The following is a 24,397-nucleotide window of genomic DNA, read 5'->3' on the forward strand; positions in this document are numbered from 1 at the left end:
ATTTGTAACAATCTCTTTTCAATGTTCTACTCCTCACAATAATAGCAGAGACTAGGACAATTTCGATTTTGTTTAAGAACTTTGATTTGCTGGAGTTGAAGATCAGATTTTGGAAATTTTCCTTGGAGCTGGAGAAATATAATTTGCCAAACTAAATCTGAAGTAAAGGTAGTTTATTACTTTATACAAATCCTTTTTAATAGAAGGGAAAGGTCCTGATTCAGCCATTACTAAAAATGAGTTCAAAGCCACTTGAGTGAAAGGAATTTCTGAAGACTGGAATTTTTCTTAAAAACAATCTGAAGTTGATTGTAATGTTTATGAACAGGTTCATCATATCTTCATGTGCAAGCTTAAATTTTGTTAAAATAGACAGGCATTGGAAGAGGCCTAAGAATTGCCCTATGAATTCACCTACTGGTTGCTTGAGTCTGATCATATGGTAAGTAGTTAGGCTTATTTCCAAGTTATAATTCCACAGATCTTTCAGGATTTCCCCAATTAATGTCTCTTTTCCACTTTTGAGCCTGGTTTTCACTGAAAAGCATGTACATTTTCTGATATATGCCAGAGAAGTATTGTTAATATATTTGAATGGCTATATTGCATTTCCCAGCAAATCTATGACTATCGTTGGTTACTTTGGGAAAATCGTTGACTATGACTCCCAGTTCAGCTTTAGTCCAGGGAAGATAAGAAATTAAGTGTTTATCTCTAGTTCCTCAGAAGGCTTAATTTTTAAATGGACAGATTATGATAAACTCAGAAGAAAAGGGAATGGGGAGAATTTCAGAGAAAAAGATTCAGCAAAGACTGAGGTGCTGAGGGTGTAGAGGAAGTGTAGGCAACACAGAAGGGAAGGAGGAAATGGTGTCAGAGCCAGAGCATGACACATAGAAGCCAAGGAAGAATAATCAGAGCCTTTAGGACTCATTTTATCTTATTCAATTGTTCATTTGGCTCAGTTAATCTTAAAATTGTATTTCATTGATAAATTATTTTAAACTCCTGACTGTATTTGAAAGTTTCAAAAATGCCAATGTAAGTAAGCATTCCACTCAGTTCTTGAAATTTTTGAGATATTGTAGTTGAATTTGGTGTTAAGGAAATTAAGTTTGGGAATTTTAAAAGTTCTTCATAATGGTCATTTACATTATAAATTACTTTTGATCAGATGGCTCCATTTAGTTAGAAAGGCACATGAGGAAGAACCATGGTTTTTAAATGCAAAAGTTGTTGGAGTATCTGTATATGTATGTGTAGCATCTTCAAAATATTTAGATAATTGGAACCCCATTTCTAAGAGATTTTTTTTTAATAGAGTAAAACATTATTTTTCAGCTCAAATAGCTTACAATGCAAAGTGCTTAATTCAAACAGCTTGCAACTCAGCCTGCAGACCTCATGCCAGTCAGTTCTAAGGAAATAGCTTGGTCATGAAGGAGCCTGTCCAAAGGCTTCCCAGACATTTTCCACAGGACTCCTAAGGAATAAATAGTCTGCAAAAGCAGCACAGCTTTACTGAAGCAACCTCTGTCCCCATAGGAACAGGGAACCTCAGTCAGTTTCAAGTAAAATAATCCAGTTTCAAAGTCAGACCAATGTGCCAAATGAGTAGCACATACAGAGCAGATTTTAACCAGAAAGGCAAAACCATAATAAAAGTCTTGTATAAAGACTGGAAACTTCAAATGCAGAGGTTGTAAGCTTGGATCCTGGAGAAAAATGCACTTTCAAACTCCAGGATATGTGAGAAAAGCAATAAGCTTAATAGACACAGTTGTGAGTACTACATCTGTTTACACACCAGCCCTAGATCTTGTGGAAGTCCTTACTGATCCCTGTACAGACCACTAAAATGTTGACTAAAAACAAAGAGGCCACCAGATATTTCTCTAGCAAAGGTAAGTTTATTTGGGATGAGCAGAGACTTTCATTGTGGGGTCAGCAACCATGTTAAGCCACATGCAAGTTCCTGCATGATAAGGGAAGGAGTATTATTTTATCAGGGAAAAGTGAGATGGGAAGTTATAGTAACAAAGAGTCCATGGCTTTTCATTGGCTGAATATTTGCCTGGAAAGAAGAGGAGTCTTTCTTCTTTCTATTGGGTTTCTGTTATCATCACAGTGTGAGAATTACCCATGCTGGTCACCAGATTCCATTTGGTTGAGGTTTCTGTTTATTAATTTTTATAATACTATTTAACAACAAGTATTTTTCATATTTATATGTCAAAAGTATAATCATGTTATAATCAAATATGCAATTAAATTGATTTAGTAACTTCATAACTTCATCAACTATATTTGACCATAATTTTTTAAAGCAGCCTTCCATTCAGGTTCATTTAGATTTTAAAATATGTTTGTATATATTATAAAATAATATATATTTGAAAACATATTTCCATGAACAATTCAAAAATGTTCTCATTATTTTCCTGGTAGTGGAAAAGTTGAATTAAAATATGTGAATATTTTTAAAGTAGAATTTTAAAATAAAATATTTTCTACCTTATGGGTTTCCCTGGTGGCTCAGTGATTAAGAACCTGCTGGCCATTGTAGGAGACACAGGTTCAATTAATGAGTCAAGAAGATTCCCTGGAGAAGAAAATGATAACCTAACCTAGAATTCTTGCTTGGGAAAACTCATGGACAGAGAAGCCTGGTGGGCTACAGTCAATGGGGTCACAAAAGACTTGGATGTAACTTAGCAACTAAACAACAACAACCTCTATCTAATAGTGGAAATGATACTTTAAAAATTTTAACTGCCGTGTTTGTGATTGGTCTGTTCATATTTTCTGTTTCTTCCTGGTTCAGTTTTGGAAGGTTATACTTTTCTAAAAATTCATCATTTTCTTCCATGTTGTCCATTTTATTGGCATATAGTTGCTCATAGGCTTTTATGATACTTTGTATTTCTGTGTTGTCTGTTTTAACTTATCTATTCTCCCTTGTTTCTTGATGAGTCTGGCTAAAAAGCCTCTTGATGAAAGTGAAAGAGGAGAGTGAAAAAGTTGGCTTAAAGCTGAATGTTGATTCAGAAAACGAAGATCATGGCATCTGGTCCCATCATTTCATGGGAAATAGATGGGGAAACAGTGTCAGACTTTATTTTTGGGGGGCTTCAAAATCACTGCAGATGATGATTGCAGCCATGAAATTAAAAGACGCTTACTCCTTGGAAGGAAAGTTATGACCACCCTAGACAGCATATTCAAAAGCAGAGACATCACTTTGCCAACAAAGGTCCACCTAGTCAAGGCTATGATTTTTCCAGTCGTCATGTACGGATGTGAGAGTTGGACTGTGAAGAAGGCTGAGCACCGAAGAATTGATGCTTTTGAACTGTGGTGTTGGAGAAGACTCTTGAGAGTCACTTGGACTGCAAGGAGATCCAACCAGTCCATTCTGAAGGAGATCAGCCCTGGGATTTCTTTGGAAGGAATGATGATAAAGCTGAAACTCCAGTATTTTGGCCACCTCATGCAAAGAGTTGACTCATTGGAAAAGACTCTGATGCTGGGAGGGATTGGGGGCAAGAGGAGAAGGGGACGACAGAGGATGAGATGGCTGGATGGCATCACCAACTCGATGGACGTGAGTCTGAGTGAACTCTGGGAATTGATGATGGACAGGGAGACCTGGCATCTTGCAAATCATGGGGTCGCAAAGAGTCGGACACGACTGAGTGACTGAACTGAATTGAACTGAACAATGTTCAGTTCAATGTTGTCAATGTTGTTCGTCATTGACAATGTTCATCAATGTTGTTTATCTTCTCAAAGAACCAGCTTTTAGATTTATTTATCTTTGTTATTTTCTCCTTAATTTCTTTTTCGTTTATTTCTTTTCTGATTTTTATGATTTCTTTCCTTCTACAAACTTTGAGTATTTTTTTTTCTTCTTTTTCTAGTTGCTTTAAGTGTAAGGTTAGGTTGTTTATTTGACATCTCTCTTGTTTCTTGAGGTAGGCTTGTATTGCTATAAACTTCCTTCTTAGCACTGCTTTTATGGCATCCCATAGTGGTTTTTTTTTTTTTTTTTTTTTTTTTTTTTTGTCTTCTTTTTTTTGTAATGTAACCTTGTGATTTAATCGAATTGCACAGAAATTTGAAATTACAGCTCCTCTAGATATCTAAGGATGATTATGCATGCCTCCATATTTCAATTCTGCACTGTTACATTTGAACTAATATAGTGAATTTCACATAATGATAAATCAATTTAGAATCTCCTTGCAACACCTCAAATTATATAAAATGGAACCAAGTTTTGAAACTCTGTGGAACATTTTCATGCTAATTATATATATATTTTTTAAACTGGCAACTTTGGATTATAATATATCAGGTGGCTATACTATAAAATGTTGGTCATTGAATATCATGGACTTTAAACTGGCTTTGGCTCCTAAAAACGTATCATCACTTAGATGGACAACCAGAAAGTCCGTTCACTTCAAGAGCCTCAAATGTGTTTCTTAAAAAAATAAGATTTGTGTAACCAACTGCCTTCTATGGGACAAGAACTATGGTAATAGTGGGTTCAGCTATTACAATTATACTTATATTTTATTTTCAAAAGCACTTTATATGAAAATATAAGTATGGCATCCAATAAGAGATTTACACCTGGACTTGGTATCAAGCTCAGATTTTAGTTTTGCAAGGAAAAACAGGTTTACAGGTTAAACAACAATTTGTGACCAAAACTTTAATACCAAGGACTCTCACAAAATATATTACAAATGATAGCATGAAAAAAGAATCTTTCACAGTAACTCAGTCCAGCTCTACAATGCACCCTTAAAATGGAAGGACATTTGGTATCTTGAGTAACCTCAAAATTCCAAATAAAGAAAATTACCAAGAGCTATGTATTCATACACAGCAATCACAAAAGGAACTTAAAACCTAAAGCAAAGGTAAACTAACTTCCTTGAAACTTCTTAGATTCTACACAAACTGTACAGTCTTTTGTCCAGTGTGAAGACTAGTGGAACTTTAAAACCTTTAATCTAGCTTAAGGGTGCAGTTTTAATTTTTCTGGCTGGCTTTGTGTTCACCGCAGCTTTTAAAAACTGCTGAACAACAGCTGCATACCATATCCCAGCTATGTTGAAAAAATCTTCCAATTTTTGCCAGTTTTTGTTTCCATAGTGTTAAACATCAACTTTAGCTGGTCAGGAGTTAGAGGTTTATTATCAGTCTATGCAAGACTAAATTTCAAAGCAAATTCAGTTTTACTTGAGGGAACATTGTAAAGTAATAATTATTGATATTACATGCCTCATCTGATCCATTTCAAGCCATAGAAAGTTACACCTTTGTGTGTCACTGTTCCAACAAACAAATGTGAACAGCTAAAACATTTTCAAAATGCATTAAGCTTATGAAGTCTAAACAAACAAACAAACAAACATGATTTTTCATTGCATATTTTTTTAATTTTATTTTATTTTTAAACTTTACATAATTGTATTAGTTTTGCCAAACATCAAAATGAATCCGCCACAGGTATACATGTGTTCCCCATCCTGAACCCTCCTCCCTCCCCATACCATCCCTCTGGGTCGTCCCAGTGCACCAGCCACAAGCATCCAGTATCGTGCATCGAACCTGGACTGGCAACTCGTTTCATACATGATATTTTACATGTTTCAATGCCATTCTCATATATTTCTGTCAGATGAATTTATTCCCTGTACACCACTCCTCTTGCAAACTGGTCTTCTATTACCTTTCATTTGACCTACTGAGACCTAGAGAAAGATTGGGAGTGCTTGTGATTTCTCTCCCCGGACAGTGATCTCTCTCTTCTCCTATCTTTAGAAAGGGACCTGCTCCAGCTGTGGGAGGAGCTTCTCCAACTTGGATATCTGCGTCTACGTGGGGGACTCCTCCTCCAATAACCATCTCAAGAGTGATGACCCCAAGAAGGAGTTGGGCCACGATTTTGACTTCTCTTTTTACCATTTGACAATTCCACTCTTAACTTGGCAGCCACCTAGGAGTCTTCCATCTAACTCTCGGACAGCATCAGCTGCATCTCGGGGATCTTCAAATGCAACAAAAGCAAACCTGGGAGGGTTTCTAGCAAAGCACACACTTCAGAGTGGTCCATAATAGCCAAAATCTCATTCTAATTATGTCTTGTTACCATTGTTTCCAAGATTATCTACATAAACTTTACAGTCCAAAGGACAAGAATCATGATGCATTTTGAAATCTTGGGTTAGAAATGTGGAGGTTCAAATCCATAAAACCTTAGGTCTTCCTGGTCCTTTCCCTCCTCAAACTCCCAGATGCTCTCGCATACCTGGCATCCACAAAATGGAGGACACCATAGGTTTTGCGTTGTCATCCCTTCATTGTCATTTGTTCCTAGGCATATTTTACTTTTCTTAATGATCTGTTGGCTATTCATAATCATGTTGTTTAGTCTCCATGTGCTTGTGTTTTTGTTTTTTGTTTTTTGTTTTCTTAATAGTTTTTAATTCTTATAGTTGTTACCTAATCTTGCAGTGCTGTGTTCAGAAAATATTTTTAAAATGATTTCAGTTTTTTTAAAAATTACTGAGGCTTGAATTGTGGGCCCAAGATGTAATCTATCCTAGAAAATGTTTCATGTGCAGTTGAGAAACAATAATCAAGAATCATCCCTCAAAGGAAAGCCAAGGGCCAAATGACTTCACAGGCAAATTCTACCAAAACTTTAGAAATGAGCTAACATCTATCATGCTCAAACTCTTCTAGAAAATTGCTTAAGAAAGAAGGAAAATTTCCAAACTCATCTATGAGGCCACCATTGCCCTACCAAAACTAGACAAAGATGCCACAAAAATAAAGAAAATTATAGGCCAATATCACTGATGAATTTAGATGCAAAAGTCCTCAACAAAATTTTAGCAAACTGAATCCAACAATACATTAAAAATATCATGAGTCAAGATCAAGTGGTATTTATCTTAGGGATGCAAAAATTCTTCAATACACACAAATCAATCAGTGTGATACACTGTACTGACTAGTTGAAAGATAAAAATCACATAATCATTTCAATAAATGCAGAGAATGTCTTTGACAAAATTCAATACACAATTATGACAAAAACTCTCCAGAAAGTAGGCATAGAAGGAACATAACTCTACAGAATAGAGACCACATATATGACATATATGACAAACCCACAAGGCCATATATGACAAACCCACAACAAATATTATCCTCAATGGAGGACAGAAGGCATAGAAGGAACATAACTCTACAGAATAGAGACCACAACAATAAATAGAGATCCACAAAAACAAGTAGAGACCCACAACAAATATTATCCTCAATGGCAAAAAACTAAAAGTGTTACCTCTACAATTAGGAATAAGACAAGGGTGTCCACTTTTGCCACTATAGTTCAACATAGTTTTGGAAATCCTAGCCAAAGCAGTCAGAGAAGAAAAAGAAATAAAAAGAATCTTAATTGGAAAGAAAGAAGAAGAACTCTCACTGTTGAGAGATGACATGATTCTCTATATAGAAAACCATAAAGATGGCATAAAAAAAATAGTAGAACTAATCAGTTAAGTAAAGTCACAGGATGGAAAATTAATACACAGAAATCCTTTGCATTCCTATACAATAACAAAAATCAATAAGAGAAATTAAGGAAGCAATCCCATTCATCATTGAAACAAAAAAAAATAAAATACTTAGGAATGAGGAAAATATTTACCTAAAGAAACAAAAAGTCTGTTTGCAGAAAAAGCATAAGACATTAATGAAAGAAATAAAAGATGACACATAAAGATGGAAAGCTATGGCATGTTACTACAGTGAAAATGATTATATTTCCCAAAGCATTTTTATATATTCAATGCAATCCATATTAAACCACCAATGGTATTTTTCATAGAGGTAAAACAAATAATTCCATAATTTGAATGGAAATAAAAAAGACCCTAAAAACAACTACCAGCTGTGGATGTGACTGGTAATGGAAGCAAAGTCCAAAGTTGTAAACAACAATATTGCATAGGAACCTGGAATGTTAGGTCCATTAATCAAGGCACATTTGAAGGGGTCAAACAGGAGATATCAAGAGTGAGCATCAACATCATAGGAATCAGCAAGCTAAAATGGACTGAGATGGGTGAATTTAACTCAGATGACCATTATATCTACTACTGTGGACAATAATCCCTTAAAAGAATGGAGTAGCCATCATAGTCAACAAAAGAGTCCAAAATGCAGTACTTGAAAGCAATCTCAAAAACGAAAGAATGATCTGTTTATGTCAAAGTCAAACCATTCAATATCATGGTAATCCAAGTCTATGCACAGACCAGTAATACTGAAGAAGCTGAAGTTGAACAGTTCCATGAACATAAAAGACCTTTTAGAACTAACACACCAAAAATATGTCCTTTTCATTATAGGGGACTGGAATGCAAAAGTAGGAAGTCAAGAAACACCTGGAGTACCAGGCAAAACTGGCCCTGGAAAACAGAATGAAACAGGGCAAAGGCTAACAGAATGTTGCCAAGAGAACACACGGGTCATAGCAAACACCCTCTTCCAACAACACAAGAGAAGACTCTACAAAAGGACATCAACACATGATCAGCACCAAATTCAGATTAATTATATTCTTTTCAGCCAAAGGTGGAAAAGCTCCATACAGTCAGCAAAAACAATACTGGGAGCTGACTGTGGCTAAGATCATGAACTCCTTACTGCCAAATTCAGACTTAAATTGAAAAAGTAGGGAAAACCACTAGACCATACAGATATGACCTAAATCAAATTACTTATGATTATATAGTTGAAGGGAGAAATAGATTTAAGGGACTAGATCTGATAGACAAGAATGCCTGATGAACTTTGGAAGGACGTTCAAGACATTGTACAGGAGAAAGGCACCAAGAACATCACAAAAGCAAAATGGCTGTCTGGGGAGGCCTTACAAATAGCTGTGAAAAGAAGAGACATGAAAAAGAGAAAAGGAATGAAATACCCATTTAAATACAGAGTTCCAAAGAAGAGCAAGGAAAAATAAGAAAGCCTTCCTCAGTGATCAGTGCAAAGAAATAGAGGAAAACAATAGAATGGGAAACACTAGAGATCTCTTTAGGAAAATTAGAGATACCAAGGAAACAACGTCTAGTCAAGGCTATGGTTTTTCCAGTGGTCATGTATGGATGTGAGAGTTGGACTGTGAAGAAAGCTGAGCGACGAAGAATTGATACTTTTGAACTTAGGTGTTGGAGAAGAATCTTGGGTGTCCCTTGGACTGCAAGGAGATCCAACCAGTCCATTCTAAAGGAGATAACTCCTGGGTGTTCTTTGGAAGGAATAATGCTAAAACTGAAACTCCATTACTTTGGCCACCTGATGCGAAGAGTAGACTCATTGGAAAAGACCCTGATGCTGGGAGGGATTGGGGGCAGGAGGAGAAGGAGACAACAGAGGATGAGATGGCTGGATGGCATCACTGACTCGATGGATGTGAGTCTGAGTGAACTCTGGGAGTTGGTGATGGACAGGGAGACCTGGCGTCCTGCAATTCATGGGGTCGCAAAGACTTGGACACGACTGAGCGACTGAACTGAACTGAAGGAACATTTCATGCAAAAATGGGCTCAATAAAGCACAGAAATAGTATGGACCTAACAGTAGCAGAAGATATTAAGAAGAGGTGATAATAATACAAAGAAGAACTGTACAAAAAAGATCTTCATGACCTAGATGATCACGATGATGTGATGACTCACCTAGAGCCAGACATCCTGGAATGTGAAGGTAAGGGAGCCTTAGGAAGCAGCACTATGAACAAAGCTCGTGGAAGTGATGGAATTCCAGTTGAGATATTTCAAATCCTAAAAGGTGATGCTGTGAAAATGGTGAACAAAATATGACAGCAAATTTGGAAAACTCAGCAGTGGCCATGGGACTGGAAAAGGCCAGTTTTCATTCCAATCCCAATGAAAGGCAACGCCAAAGAATGCTCAAATTACTGCACAATTGCACTCATCTCACACACTAGTAAAGTTATGCTCAAAATTATCCAAGCCAGGCTTCAACAATATGTGAATTGTGAACTTCCAGATGCTCAAGTTGATTTTAGAAAAGACAGAGGAACCAGAGATCAAATTACCAAAGCAAGAGACTTCCAGGAAAAAAAAAAAAAAATCTATTTCTGCTTTAATGATTATGGCAAAGCCTTTTTCTGGATCACAACAAATTGTGGAAAATTCTTCAAGAAATGGGAATACCAGACCATCTGATCTGCCTCTTGAGAAATCTGTATGCAGGTCAAGAATAATAGTTAGAACTGGACATGGAACAACAGATTGGCTACAAGTAGGAAAAAGAGTACATCAAGGCTATATATTTTCACCCTGCTTATTTAACTTTTATGTGGAGTACATCATGAGAAAAGCTGGGTTGGATAAAGCACAAGCTGCAATCAAGATTGCTGGGAGAAATATCAATAACCTCAGATATGCAGATGACACTAACATTATGGCAGAAAGTGAATAAGAGCTAAAGAGCCTCTTGATGAAAGTGAAAGAGGAGAGTGAAAAAGTTGGCTTAAAGCTTAACATTCAGAAAATTGAAATCATAGCATCCAGTCCCATCACTCCATGACAAATAGATGGGAAAACAGTAGAAACAGTGAGAGTTTATTCTTTTAGGCTCCAAAATCACTTTGGATGATGACTGCAGCTATGAGATTAAAAGACATGTATTCCTTGGAAGAAAAGCTATGACCAACCTAGACAGCATATTAAAAACAGAGACACTACTTTGCCAATATATGTTCATCTAGTCAAGGCTATGGTGTTTCCAGTAGTCATATATGGATATGAAAGTTGACTATAAAGAAAGCTGAGTGCTGAAGAATTGCTGCTTTTGAACTGTGGTGTTGGAGAAGACTCTTAAGAGTCCCTTGGACTGCAAGAAGATCCAACCAGTCCATCCTAAAGGAGATCAGTCCTCGGTGTTCATTGGAAGGACTGATGTTGAGGCTGAAACTCCAACACTTTAGCTGCCTGATGCAAAGTGCTGACTCATTTGGAAAGACCCCAATGCTGGGAAAGGTTCAAGGTGGGAGGAGAAGGGGATGACAGAGGATGAGATGGTTGGATGGCATCACTGACTCAATGGACATGAGTTTGAGTAAACTCTTGGATTTCATGATGGACAGGGAGGTCTGGTGTGCTGTAGTACATGGGGTCACAAAAAGTCAGACAGGACTGAGCAACTTAACTGAACTACTGATCTGAAAAAAGATCCTGAATAGTCAAAGAAATGTTGAGAAAGAAGAATAGGGCTGGAAGAATCAACCTTCCTGGCTTCAGAATATACTACAAAGCTCCAGCAATCAAGGCAGTATGTAACTGGCACACACACACACACACACACACACAAAGAATAAAAAGAAATATAGATCAATGGAACAAGATAGAAAGTCCAAAAATGTACTCATACACATATAAGCATCCAGAGATAAACTCATGCTCCTATGGGCACCTTATCTTTGACAAAGGAGGCAAATATATATAATGGAGAAGAGACAATCTCTTCAATTAATGGTGGTGGGAAAACTTTCAGCTACGTGTAAAGGAATATAATTTGGACTCTTTATAACACCATAAAAAAAAAAAAAGCTGAATAGATTAAAGACCTACATGTAAGACTATAAACTATAAAGCTCCTAGAGGAAAACATAGGTAGGACACTCTATGACATAAATCACAGCTAGGTCTTCTATGACCCATCTCATACAGTAATGGAAATAAAAGTAAAAATAAACAAATCAGATCTAACTAAACTTAAAAAACTTTTGCACAATGAAAGAAAGTACAAACTAAATGAAAAGACAACCCTCAGAATGGGAGAAAATAATAGCAAATGAAACAAATGACAAATAATTAATCTCCAAATATATACAAATAATTTATTCAACTCAATAGTAGAAAAAAAAACAACCTAATAAAAAAGCAGGCAGAAGACCCAAACAGATATTTCTCCAGAGAAGGCATACAGATGACTAATAAGCACATGACAAGATGCTGAACGTCATTTATTATTAGAGAAATGCAAATCAAAACCACAATGAGGTATCATATCACACTGATCAGGATGGCTATCATCAAAAAGTCTATAGAAAATAAATGCTGGAGAGGGTGTGGAGAAAATGGAGCCCTCTTGCAGCATTGGTAGGAATAAAAATGATACAACCACTATGGAGAACAGTATGGAGATTCCTTTAAAAACTAGGAATAAAAGTACCATATGAAACCAGAACTGAAAGATATATGTATCCAAATGTTCATTGCAGCACTATTTACAGCAGGTAGGACATGGAAGTAACCTAGATGTCCATCAACAGATGAATGGGCAAAGAAGTTGTGGTACATATATACAATGGAATATGACTTAGCTATAAAAAGAAACACATTTGGGTCAGTTCTAATGAGGTGGATGAACCTGGAGCTTATTATACAGAGTGAAGTAAGTCAGAAAGACACAGTCAAATAAAATTAATGCATAAGCATGGAATCTGGAAAGAGTACTGATATTGCAGGACAGCAAAGGAGACACAGACACAAAGAACATACTTTTAGAAATAGTGGGGGAAGGAGAAGATGGGATGATTTCAGAGAATAGCATTTAAACATACACATTACTATATGTAAAATAGATAGCCAGTGGAAATTTGTTGTATGATGCAGGGAACCCAAATCTGGTGCTCAATGACAACCTAAAGGGGATGGGATGGAGTAGGAGTTGGGAGAGAGGTTCAGGAGGGAGGGGATATTATATAAATATATATGTATATCTGTGGCTACTTCATGTTGATGTATGGCTGAAACCATGACAATATTGTAAAGTAATTATCCTCTAATTAAAAAAAAAAATCTGCCAACTATAAGTCAGCTATTTTGCATAGAGATCTCTACAAAGATGGAAATATTCTCAGTCCAATGTATGATTACATGTAGCTGCTGAACACTTGAAATGTTGCTAGAGTGATATATGAACTGAATTTTAAATTGTATTTAATAATAATTTAAATTTTAATAGCTGCATGTGGTTAGTTGTAACTGTATCAGACAGCAAAGATAGAGAATCAAAACAGGAACATGTTTTGTAATTAGCATTTTTAAATCCCATGGAAGTTCTTTTTTTGGTAATGAATGAATAAATAAACCAAATGTGCATTCTTGTGTGAAATGTTTATGACTTCAGCCCAATCTCCTGCTGGACTCCTACTGTTCCTGACTGATAATAATTGGGATACAGAAATCACAGAATTTAATCAGATAAAAGTAATATAAAAATTACAAATTGTAATTAAAAAACAACCATAAGATATAAGGAAGTCTACATGGAAATACAAACTTAGAAGAGATTCAGGTGATAAGATTTGGTTTGACCCACATTATAGCAGACATTATGATTTATCCAGTCAGGTTGGAGCTTGTCTAATATTGCCAACATGCAGCAGTTCAAGCTCTAGAATAAGGGTTGGGCATCAGGCCATCAGCAATCAGTAATGTGTGAGAGGGAGAGGCCCAGTGTCAGTGACAGGAGACCATCAGAGCATGCAGTGTGGTGGAGTCTTGGTGTAGGAGCCCAGGCAGGTAGCTGTGTGAAGACCATGAAAGGTCCCAGTTTTCTTTTCTAGAGATTTCAGGAGAGTTGTCACCAGTCCAAGTCTTCAGAGGTGCAGAGGACCTACATTATGCATTTTCAACATTCTTTCTCTGTTTGTCATGTTTCCATATTTATGAATCCTATTTCTTAAAAAGGAAGCCAGAAAAAAAAAAAATCTAGGGATCTTTATTAGCTGCAACTAAAGCTAGTCAGGTCATCAGTTCAGTTCAGTCGCTCAGTCCTGTCCGACTTTTCGCCACCCCATGAATCGCAGCACGGCAGGCCTCCCTGTCCATCACCAGCTCCCAGAGTTCACTCAAACTCACCTCCACCAAGTCAGTGATGCCATCCAGCTATCTTATCCTCTTCCGTCCCCTTTTCCTCCTGACTCCAATCCTTTACAGCATCAGAGTCTTTTCCAATGAGTCAACTCTTCGCATCAGGTAGCCAAAGTACTGGAGTTTCAGCTTTAGCATCATTCCCTCCAAAGAACACCCAGGGCTGATCTCCTTCAGAATGGATTGGTTGGATCTCCTTGCAGTCCAAGGGACTCTCAGGAGTCTTCTCCAACACCACAGTTCAAAAGCATCAATTCTTTGGCACTCAGCTTTCTTCACAGTCCAACTCTCACATCCATACATGACCACAGGGAAAAAACCATAGCCTTGACTAGGCGGACCTTTGTTGGCAAAGTAATGTCTCTGCTTTTGAATATGCTATCTAGGTTGGTCATAACTTTTCTTCCAAGGAGTAAATGTCTTTTAATTTCATGGCTGCAGTCACCATCTGCAGTGAACTTGGAGCCCAGAAAAATAAAGTCTGACACTGTTTCCACTGTTTCCCCATCTATTTCCCATGAAGTGATGGGACCAGATGCCATGATCTTCGTTTTCTGAATGTTGAGCTTTAAGCCAACTTTTTCACTCTCCTCTTTCACTTTCATCAAAAGGCTTTTTAGTTCCTCTCTACTTTCTGCCATAAGGGTGGTGTCATCTGCATATCTGAAGTTATTGACATTTCTCCCAGCAATCTTGATTCCAGCTTTTGCTTCTTCCAGTCCAGCATTTCTCATGATGTACTCTGCATAGAAGTTAAATAAGCAGTGACAATATACAGCCTTGATGTACAGTTGGGTCATGTAAGCTATATGATTTCTATATCAATCACTTGCTCAAATTGTAAATTAGAAGGATCCAACTAGGAAGGACATTTCTTCTGGATTCCATGTGACTGGTGTTCGTAGCAAAAGATTTTCAAATCTAAGGTTATTAATGGTGAAAAAGCCAAGTTTCAGGGACAGAGGAGGCATTTTTGTTAGCATAATTAGTAAATCCAAGTTCAGACAATGGGACATCTGTAGCAATTTGAGAATTTTTTGGCCAATGCTATAGAATTACATTTTTAGACTTTTTCTGGTAGCTTAGTCTTGTTCTTGGCTCTTCAGCTCTAAACATATCTATCCTCGATATCCTTTACATTTTTTCTTACCTGCTTAGTCAGCAAGAGTTAATTTCTTCTGTATGCAACTAAAAATCCTAATTAAGATAGAAATTTGTTCTAAAATAGACTGTTAACCAAAAAACTTGAAAGAAACTGAAATATTCTAAAATTGGTTATGTGGCCTATTTGAGGATGACAGATGTGAAATCTTCAAAATTAATAATAGACAGAACTCTTGCCAACTCAGCCTATGGTGGGGAAATGGATAAATTTACTGTTGTGACCAAAAAAGTAATGCCTAAATCTTTTGCAAACCAATGAACATTTGACACAGAACAAAATGAATAGCAAGAGGTAGTCAAGGATTTTGAGGTCAGCCTGATTTTTTCTGAGTGTCCTGAGCATGAAAGGAAAATAATAATAATAATAATAAAAAACCAATAAACAATCCAGCAACAACAAAAATCCCTAATTTCTCAAAGGCAAAGAAAGATTTTTAAAAATCTACAGGTATGTTTTAAAAACCACACATGCAATGACAGTGATAGAAAAGATAATTATCAAACTAGAATATGACTTAATTGTTTTCAGCTCTTAAATTACCATAGGGTCTTGATTGAGCTCATTTTTCCACAAGGTATAGCCAGCTTTCACTCCATTCACCACACTGTAATGGGAAGTCTCCAGATATACACCTATGGTACATTCCCAGCACATCTTAGAATTTCCTATCAAATGAGCTAGGAGAGGTTGCTCAGTTATGAAAGAGGAAAACAGGGAAGAGTTGTGGAAATGGTTTCAAGGATCCTAAACCAAGAATATAGAAAAAAAAATTAGAATAGCTGAGTTTCTCTATAATGTTCACTTATTAGAAATTCTGGATTGCCTCTGCAAACTTTTACATTATTGCTTTTGATCATTAATATATCCTAAGAATATTAAAGAGTAGTATATTATCCACTCTCAACAGATGTTTTTGAATAAAGGTTCATGTGGCTCACCTGGTAAAAATTTACCTGCAATGTGGGAGACCTGGGTTTGATCCCAGAGTTGGGAAGATCCACTGGAGAAAGGAAGAGCTACCCACTCGAGTATTCTGGCCTGGAGAATTCCATGTACTATGTAATTCATGGGGTCGCAAAGAGTTGGACATGACTGAGTGAATTTCACTTTCACTAATTCTGGAAGATACAAAGTAGATGTGGTTATAGACCCTACAAAATAGTTGCAATGGGTACCATGGTGTCACACTCTCAAAAATTTAGATGAGCAAAAAAGTCATTTTAAGTGCTATTTGAAAAAAAAAAAAAATGACTGATGCCCTTTCTCTGCATCATAAAATTATTTTAAAATTGTATGGCAAAACCAATACAATATTGTAAAGTAAAAATAAATAAATAAATAAATAAAAAGTTACCAATAAAAAAAAAAAAAAGAGAAAAGTGAAACTAAAAAAAAAAAAAAATGTATGGAGAGGCACCAAAGTTTTCTTTTTTGAAGAGTTTGAATCCTAAGAATTATGAAGAAAATAATTTGGGGGCAGTTGCATCATATGTCCTAGCTTATCCACACCAAACTACATCCCTCAAGACTTGTCAGAAGTATTCATTTCTTCAAGGTGTTGGAAATCATTCAGAAGAGGAGTATAATCATCAGAGAAAATGCCAATTCCTATTATCCATAAGCGGAAGAGACTTAGAGTAGCTGTTACTTCAGTAAACTATTTTTCTTTTAAATAACTAATAGAAGTTACTATTTATCTTTAAAGTAACTAATAGAAGCAAAAGATAAGAAAAGCATTGTTCTTCGGTTGAATGAACTTTGATATCCTAATAAAAGATGAGAGTGATAATCATTCCTTCAGGGACCTGGAGGAATCCTTAATGGTGGCTAATAAATATTGAGGTTTCTCAGACAAAAAGAAATGATGTCTACCAAATTCATACTTGATTTATAAAACTGGAAAAAAAAAAAAAAAGTCTAGCTGAACAGAGATCTAAGTAAGTTACGATGACAGAGCTGATCCCCTTTCATTGACAGAGAGCCCCTGGAATAAAAGAGAATTTGGATCACTTATTTGATAGCATCACAACTGTATCACTGATCCTATTCACAGCATCAGTTGTCTCACTGTATTTCACTGTCTGTGCTGTTTACTGAACCCAGGGCAGGCAAGGCATGAGCTAAGAGGCTGGGAGAAGACTAGAGGAGCCATAGGAACTACAGTCATGCTTGTTTATTCCTGGCAAGAGCCATAGCATAACCCAATACAACACCACCTCTCTCCTGGCTGGCTTAGTGGCCATAACAATATTATCTCCTGGCTGGCCCAGAAGCCATAGCTGTAGAAATGCTATATCCGCTCTTCTCCTGTCTGACCCAATGGATATAGCCAAGATGCAGCAGTACTGCTGCTGCTCTCTAGGTGGAGCTCACATATGTGTAGCACACACAAACCATGACCCCATGACCAAGCAAGTAACTCATGACAGCATATGTGCGTGCTATAAGTGACCTCAGCTTCACACAAACATTTTTTTTTTTTTTTTCTTTAATGTGGGACTAGAGAAAGAGGCCTCAGAGCCAAGAGAGCCCGATCATGCCACCTAGGCTAATTTGTGTTCTTCCCACAATAAACAAGCAGCACAACTCTGCTCTTTACTTCCTGCCTGGAACACAGGTCTTGTGTTCAGGTATGCAATGTATTGCATGATGGTCTTAAGACCATGAAGAGGAAAACCATCTACAAAAGGTGATGACACCAGAGGCTGGTGGGATCCTGAAGTCTTGATACCACTGTTAACTGTAGTTGTCAAAAGCACAGAACCCAGCACAGCGATGCCTGTACTCAAGACCAAACCCCAGTGCTAACTAGTTGTATAAAGTTAAGCAAGATAATAGCGTTCCCTTTGCTTCTGTATTCTCATTGACAAAGTGGAGATAATGTTAGTAGTATTTGGCTGGTACCAATAATTAACATGTAAAGAAATTTACATGTTAATTTACATTTTAAATTTTTAAATTTATATTTAAATTTAAAATAATACCTGATAAATAGCAAGTTTTATGTGAATGGCTTGTTTTCATGATAATAACACTGAACTTTAAAACTCTGAATTTTTTATTGCCTGAGATTCATGATCAATTCTTGTTTTAAGTCATTTGAGATAGGTTTTCTCTTATTACAGATTAAATTCAATCCTGAATAACATAATAATATGAAAAATAGTACAGTAATTACCAAAGAAGAAGAGAGCTATACATATACATTATATGTGCAAAGATATATTATCCAGTTCAGTTCAATCACTCAGTTGTGTCCTACATTTTGTGATCTCATGAACTGCAGCACATCAGGCCTCCCTATCCATCACCAGCTCCCAGAGTTCACTCATGTCCATCAAGTTGGTGATGCCATCCAGCTATCTCATCCTCTGTCGTCCACTTTCCTCCTGCCCCCAATCCCTCCCAGCATCAGAGTCTTTTCCAATGAGTCAACTCTTCACATCAGGTGGCCAAAGTACTGGAGTTTCAGCTTCAGTATCATTCCTTCCAAAGAACACCCAGGAGTGATCTCCTTTAGAATGGACTAATTGGATCTCCTTGAAGTCCAAGGGACTCGCAAGAGTCTTCTCCAACACCACAGTTCAAAAGCATCAATTCTTCAGCACTCAGCTTTCTTCACAGTCTAACTCTCACATCCATACATGACCACTGGAAAAACTATAGCCTTGACTAGATGGACCTTTGTTGGCAAAGTAATGTCTTTGCTTTTCAATATACTATCTAGGTGGGTCATAACTTTCCTTCCAAGGAGTAAGCGTCTTTTAATTTCATGGCTGCAGTCACCATCTGCAGTGATTTTGGAGCCCCCAAAAATAAAGTCTGACACCGTTTCCACTGTCTCCCCATCTATTTCCCATGAAGTGATGGGACCAGATGCCATGATCTTACTTTTTTGAATGTTTGAGCTTTAAGCCAACTGTTTCACTCTCCTTTTTTCACTTTCATCAAGAGGCTTTTTAATTTCTCTTTACATTCTGCCATAAGGGTGGTGTCATCTGCTTATCTGAGGTTATTGATATTTCTCCCAGAAATCTTGATTCCAACTTGTGCTTCTTCCAGCCCAGCATTTCTCATGATGTACTCTGCATATAAGTTAAATAAGCAGGGTGACAATATACAGCCTTGATGTACTCCTTTTCCTATTTGGAACCAGTCTGTCGTTCCATGTTCAGTTTTAACTGTTGCTTCCTGCATATAGATTTTTCAAGAGGCAGGTCAGGTGGTCTGGTATTCCCAATTCTTTCAGAATTTTCCACAGTTTATTGTGATCCACACAGTCAAAGGCTTTGGCATAGTCAATAAAGTGGAAATCGATGTTTTTCTGGAACACTCTTCCTTTTTCGATGATCCAGCAAATGTTGGCAATTTGATCTCTGGTTCCTCTGCCTTTTCTAAAACCAGCTTGAACATCTGGAAGTTCACCCTAGATCTGATAGATAGAGTGCCTGATGAAGATATATTATTAGGACTATATAAAATAGGTTTTTATTTTCCTGGGCTCCAGAATCACTGTGGATGGTGACTGCAGCCACAAAATCAAAATACACTTGTTGCTTGGAAGGAGGGCAATGACAAACATAATGTATTAAAAAAAAAAAAATCACTGCCAACCAAGGTCCATATAGTCAAAACAATCGTTTTTCCAGTAGTCATGTACAGATGTGAGAGCTGGACCATAAAGAAGGCTGAGCCTTGAAGAATTTTGCTTTTGAACTGTGGTGCTGAAAAGGACTCTTGGGAATTCTATGGATAGCAAGAAGACCAAATCAGTCAATCCTAAAGGAAAGTAACCCTGTTTATTCAGTGGAAGGACTGGTGCTTATAAAGAAGCCTCAATACTTTGGCCACCTGATGGGAAGAGCTGACTCATTTGAAAATACCCTGATGCTAGTAAAGACTTAGGGCAAGTGGAGAAGGGGCAACAGAGGATGAGAAGGTTGAATGGCATCACTGACTCAATGGACATGAGTTTGAGCAAACTCCAGGAGATAGTGAAGGACAGGGAAGTCTGGTTTGCTGCTGTTCATGTGGTCAGAAAAAGTTGGGCACAACTTGGCAAGTGAACAACAGAAAAATAGGTTTAATATTAATAAGTTAATTTAAGAATATTTTTCAAATATAACACTAAATTATTTTGAATTCTATGAAGGCTTTTGCAAATAAACATAATTGTTTATGAAACAGATTAACTTGAAATTATACTTAAAGCAATTGTAGACAAGGTATGGATACATAGTACCCCCCCACACCTCTCTCCACCTCTATGGCATATAGCTAGTACTACTGATAATCTGATGATAGATGACATATATGTAAATCATATTTGAATAGTTGAGTATATTTGATCCACTTTTAGGTTTTTTTTTTTTTTTTTAATGAGTCAATTTATTGAACTCAGCAAATGGTCCTTGCATGCCTTTTATTTTCATTATCCTATAATAATAATGGGCTTCCCTGATGACTCAGAGGTAAAGAATCTGCCTGCAATGCAGGAGACACAGGAGATGCAAGTTCAACCACTGGGTCAGGAAGATCTACTGCAGAAGGAAAAGGCAACCCAGTCTAGTATTCTTATCTGGACATTCCCATGGACAGAGGAGCCTGGCAGGCTACAGTCTAAAATTTTGCAAGGAGTCAGACATGACTAAGCTTGCAGGCACATAATGATTATGTATTCAATGTCAGAATATAGTGTGACATTTTGTTTTTTTGGTTTTTTTTTGATTTATATTTGGAATTTTTAATATTATTTAGTCTCTGTTTTTACTCTGATGTGTCTTAATATGTAGCAAAATGGATTTTCAATATATCCTTGTATTTGAAATAGTGCTTTGACTTGCTAACTACTCAAGATTTACAATTTAATTCAGTAGTTAACATGATAGTTCAGTCAGTCAGGATTGTTATAAAAAAATTCCAGCCCTGTTCAGTTTTTTCTCAGGCATTATTGTTTTGATTTTTCTGATAAGAAAATTTAAAGAACAAATATACGCTCATGTAGATAGGTGCCAAATGAATTAATCTACTATATGTAGATTGAAACTATGCTTCAGTAGGTTTCCTAAATATCATTCATGTGTGGCCATGGAACATGATTACTTTATTCCAATGGTTGGTGGGAGGCAGAAAAGAAATAATAGTGTTCCCACCCCAAGCTGCATAGGTTTCAACTAATATGTGAAATAAATTATAATTTGAACACAGGACTCAATTCCTTAAGTTTTTATTTTTCCAAAATAAAGCATCAAATATTACCTACTATCTCTACAGTCTGTTTTGAACTGAATGATTGCAATACAGAGCAATTGCCAAAGAAAGATAAAAAAAATATACCAAATTTGCTTTGACTATCCCATTATACAAATATTATTTTTGAGAGTAAAGTTATTATTCTTCAAAAAACTTAGAATCTTAAATAGAGGCAATATTTCTTCAAAGTGAGGACTAAGTGCCACAGGGGAAAATCTACCACAATTTCTACCCCTCATAATTTATCAGTATCTTTAAAAAGTGAACTCTTTCATTTCTTTGCTAAAATAACCTGAAAGATGTAACTTCACACTTGCATTATCAATCAAACTTATTAGTCTAAGCAGTTCATACAGTGAGGAAAAATAACACACTGAATTTTCCTCCTCCAAAATCCTAATAATCACTTAATAACTAGAATTTGAATATTTTGTTTATTTTGGACTTCTACATTGGTGCAGAGGAAATGATTAAATGTGCTCTGAAAAAATATGCTAAAATATATATGTGTGTATATATATATATAGAAAAATAATAGGAAGTATTTTTGCTGTGTGTTAAATTTATCTAAGGTGTAAATTAAGACCTTAGTCACAGGGATGCACCAGAAGAACACGGATAATTCAAATATTAGATGTTCATGCCACTATTTTCTTACAGGTGGTCTATGATCAAGCATAATTATTGCAAATATTGCAGGGTATTGCCCACTTACTGTTTATTAAATCGACGTAGCTTTTGAATACAGTAGACAAGGTATTCAAAGCACAAAAGCTGCTTTATCAACAAATGTTCAATTGCTGTTGTGGTTGTTCAGTTTCTAAGTTGTGTCTGACTCATTGTGACCCCATGGACTGCAACACGCCAGGCTCCTCTGTTCTCCACTTTCTCCTGGAGTTAGAACAATTCATGTCCACTGAATTGGTGATGATATCAAACCATTCAATAGTCTGCTGCCATCTTTTGCTTTTGCCTTCAATCTTTCCCAGCATCATGATCTTTACCAGTGAGTAAATTCTTTGCATCAGGTGGCCAAAATAATGGAGCTTCAGCTTCAACATCAATCCTTCCAATGAATATTCAGGGATCATTTCCTTTGGGATAGATTGTTTTGATTTCTTTCCTGTCCAAAGGACTCTCGAGAGCCTTCTCCAGCACCGCAATTCAAAAACATCAATTTTTCAGTGCTCAGAAGCATCAGGTCTTCAGCACTCAGTCTTTATTATGGTCTAATTCTCACATCTGTACTTGACTACTGGAAAACTGTAGCTTTGAAAATACAGACCTTTGTCAGCAAAGTGATATCCCTGCTTTTAATATGCTGTCTAGTTTTGCCATAGCTTTCCTTTCAAAGTTCAGTCATCTTTTAATTGTATGGTATGATCCACACTGATTTTGGAGTTCAAGAAAATAAAATCTGTCACTGTTTCCACTTTTTCCCCATCTATTTGCTATGAAGTTATGGGACTTCATATCATGATCTTAGCTTTTTCAATGCTGACTTTCAAGCCACTTTTTCACTCTCCTCTTCCACCTTCATCAAGAGGCTCTTTAGTACCTCTTTGCTTTCTGCCATTATAGTAGTATAATCTGCATATCTGATGTTGTTAATATTTCTCCCTACAATCTGGAGTACAGCTTGCGATTTATCCAGCACAGCATTTTGTATGATGTACTCTGCATACAAGTTAAGTAAGCAGGGTCATGACAGACAGTCTTTATATTTTCCCAATTTTGAATAAGTGTATTGTTCCATGTCTGGTTCTAACTGTTTGTTGACCGCAAGAAGCAGGTTTATACAGGTTGCTCAGGAGACGGGTAAGGTGGCCTGGTATTCCCAACTTAAGAATTTTCCAGTTTGCTGTGATCAACACAGATAAAGACTTTAACATAGTCAATGAAACAGACATAGATTTTTTTTTTTTTTTCTCTTCTGGGATTCCTTTGCTTTCTCCATGATTGACAATTGTTGGCAATTTCATCTCTGGCTCCTCTGTCTTTTCTAAACTCAGTTTGTAAATCTGGAATTTTTCAGTTCACATACTTCTGTAGATTGAAAGATTTTGATCATAATTTTTCTGGCATGTTAAATGAGTGTGATTGTGCCATAGTTTGAACATTCTTTGGCATTATCCTTATTTGGGACTGGAATGAAAACTGACCTTTTTCAGTTCTGTGGCTACTGCTGAATTTTCCATATTTGCTGACATTTTGAATGCATCACTTTAACAGCATCATCTTTTAGGGTTTTAAATAGTTCAGCTGGAATCCCATCACCTCCACTAGCTTTGTTCATAGCAATAATTCCTAAGGACCATTTTACTTCACATTCCAGGATGTTGAGCTCTGGGTGAATGACCATACTGTTGTGGTTATCCAGGTCTTTAAGACCTTTTCTGTATAGTTCTTCTGTGTATTCTATGCACCTTTTCTTAACTAATCTCTTCTGCATTTTTTAGGTCCTTACTGGTTCTGTCCTTTATCATGCTGATTCTTGGATGAAGTGTTCCCTTGATATCTCCAATTTTCTTGAAGAGATCTCTAGTCCTTCCCATTCTATTGTTTTCCTCTATTTCTTTACATGTGTGTGTGTATGTGTGTGTGCACTCAGTCATTCAGTCATGTCCAGTTCTTGAGACCCGATGGACTGTAGCTTACCAGAATCCTTTCTGTCCATGGTATTTTCCAACCAAGAATACTGGAGAAATGGTTACCATTTCTTACTCCAGGGGACCTTCCGAACCCAGGAATTGAACCCACATCCCCGAGTCTCCTACATTGATGGAAGTTTCTTTACCACTAGCCTGTTTCTTTGCACTATTCATTTAAGAAGGTCTTATTTCTCCTTGCTATTCTCTGGAATTCTTAATTCAGCTGAATGTATCTTTCCCTTATCCTTTGTCTTTTACATCTCTTCCTATGTCAGCTTTTTGTAAAGCCTCTTTAGACAGTCACTTTGCCTTCTTGCATTTCTTTT

At 36.6% G+C, this 24,397-nt stretch overlaps 1 pseudogene; it reads right to left on the reverse strand.

The window, feature by feature from the left end:
* Positions 1 to 5,711: 5,711 nt before the first annotated feature.
* On the reverse strand, positions 5,712 to 6,779 carry LOC102412588 (annotated as a pseudogene).
* Between the last annotated feature and the right edge of the window lie 17,618 nt (positions 6,780 to 24,397).

The sequence above is a fragment of the Bubalus bubalis genome, chromosome 10 (genome assembly GCF_019923935.1).
Source record: "Bubalus bubalis isolate 160015118507 breed Murrah chromosome 10, NDDB_SH_1, whole genome shotgun sequence".
Taxonomy (NCBI): domain Eukaryota; kingdom Metazoa; phylum Chordata; class Mammalia; order Artiodactyla; family Bovidae; genus Bubalus; species Bubalus bubalis.